The 2,500-nt window shown below is 34.4% G+C and overlaps 1 protein-coding gene across 13 annotated transcripts in view; it reads right to left on the bottom strand.

Annotated features, from left to right (window-relative positions):
• The window catches only part of FOXP2 (forkhead box P2), a 429,442-nt gene that overhangs the window by 192,432 nt on the left and 234,510 nt on the right, over window positions 1–2,500 (bottom strand). The window lies entirely within an intron of this gene.

Raw genomic sequence — 2,500 nt, 5'->3', positions numbered from 1 at the left:
CATCTAATGCAGAATAATCTGTCAATGTATTTAATCAAGGATATGCTTTTTCCATGTATTATACATTCTAGTATCTGATTTTAACAGACAAGAAAAAAAAATGAAAGTGAATAACTGAGTGTATGAATGTATATATATATGTATGAGAGAGAAAATGTCATAAGCCAAAATAAGCAGAAGAAACAAGTCTGAGCAGATAACAGTTAGTATCATATTTTAACAATAATCTGCATTCACTTTAGCAATAATTATAAATTGATAAATATCGACAGTAAGATAAAAAGTTGCTTACGTTCTAGTCATACATCTTCAAAGCCGACCTGATGACTTGTGACAGCACCCAATCCATTTATCACCAAGTATATATTACAATATATTATAGAATACTGTCATTCTCTCTTGATACATGGTAGAGGAGTAACTACCAGATTTAAGTCAAACTTCTCATTTCTATATAAAGATCAAAACAACATAGTTCATCAAGCCAATTTGGACAGGACTGTCCAAACTCCATATAATTCCACATAAGAACTTAATGATGTTTATCATTTTAGCTTATTTACTTTACATGTCTACCAATTTATCATACACTTGAACAAGATACTTGAAAAAGGCCATATAAAAACTAAAATTTTTATGTTATCCCAGTGGCTCCTAATACATAGTCTAAAATCACTGATGTTTAGCTTTGCCCAATACGTATTCATGCCACAATGAAAACTTATTTTGTGATTTTACTCAGCCCCTATTGCTATTCTTAGGTGTTAGCATCACTTTAAGTAGCTGCCCAGCTGAAGGAAACATATTAAAAACAGCAAGCATTTACTTTACTTTAGAAAAAAGTATTAAGAACTTCATTTGTTTATTTGAAGGCCAACATAAAAATGACCCAGAGAAGCCAAAATGACAGTGTTAAACTATGACATTAGTACACTCTATCTTGAATGTATTTAAACAATAAAAAAATCTTAAGAATAATAACTATAGGTACTAGGTACGTAAGGGTTTGCTCTGGTTTTCTACTTGTCAAAGTTTGTCTGGCAAGTCACATATAAAAAATAGTATTTTAGAGAGTTACCACAGTGACAGTAACAGAAACAGGCAGCATTTTCCTCTTAAATCATATTTCAAAAGGCATCTGGTTAAAAACAGAAGAAAAAAAAAAAAAAAAGCAAAAGGAGTATAAAGCTATGCCCATTATCTAAAGGACATCCTACTGCTTGTTTACTAGTGTTTATGTTTCACATCAACATATTTTATAGAAGGACTTACACATCTAACTCAAGTTGCATTTAAATCCTATGGTGCAGACCCTTCCATAAAATGCCTCTTGAGTCCTATTAACTGTACCCATGGTTTTACTTTGCCTGTCTGCTTATTTAAGATCTAATCACAATTTTGAAGAAAAGATTGTCACTTCTAAGCCTGTCCCCTCAGAACCTGTCTGTTATTAGTACTCAACTGGATATTTTCATCTTCAGTTGTTATTCTCCGTGGTCTTTGCAAATGCTATATGCTGGAATCTGTTACTGTATGGACAAATTGACTACAAATGGCTAGGACTGCTGCTTTGAGTAACGTGTAAGTGGCACATTATTCTGTTGGTATTGTTGTGTTTTAAGGTGCTTCAATTAAATTTAGGCTTCTAAACATTTTTACCAATTAAATACACTCTCAATACAGATTTTAAAGTACTGTTATAACAATCTGAACACCTGAATAAAGGTGATGACATGCTTTTCCATGAAAATAATATTAAATTATGGAAGTAATTTTATATAATATTTGTCTAATTTAATATAAAATAGTGTATGTATAGTGTGTGCATATACAGATTATATATAGAGAGAGGTGTAAAACTGCTAAGAAATTAATGAAGACACTGAAACATGTATTTCCTCAGACTCTGACACTGTAAGTGCTAAATTGTTACAACAGAATACACTTGAATTTGAAGCAACGCACGGATTTAAGTCTTAACAACTTCTCGTATTTCAATCTAAAACTATTTAATTCTTCCACATTTTCTGTCACCGTCTAAAATATTTAACTATAAAAGTAGCTAGTGTACACTGTTTAATTCAGCACTAAGAATGATTCAATTTTAAGAGCTATTATGACCTGTTATTTCAGAGGCCCGTACACACGCAATTTATCCATCCTGTTAAAACGTGTTTCTATAAAAGAGGATTTTGACAATATTTTGTCTTACGGGAGACACCTCTCCTTCCATTAAAGCAATAAATAGCTGGTGTTGTAATTAAAAACCCCGGTATTTACAAGAGAAGGGGGTCGGACTCACAAGGTGCTGAGGGGCCTGAGCAGATGAGAAGCTGATAGCAGAGGCTTCAGGAGGAGTTCGGGGGGCGCTGCCCCTGGGCAGAGCCGGACCCCAGCTGTTTACCACAGCAGCTGGTTGGGCTTCGGTGCCGGAGTACAGCCGCACCTCCAGACATGGGGGAGACACTTTGGGTAGGAGAAGGGGAAGGGTTGACGCCAG

The sequence above is a fragment of the Aythya ferina genome, assembly GCF_964211825.1.
Source record: "Aythya ferina genome assembly, chromosome: 1".
NCBI lineage: Eukaryota > Metazoa > Chordata > Aves > Anseriformes > Anatidae > Aythya > Aythya ferina.
This window is presented reverse-complemented; position numbering and strand designations above follow the sequence as displayed.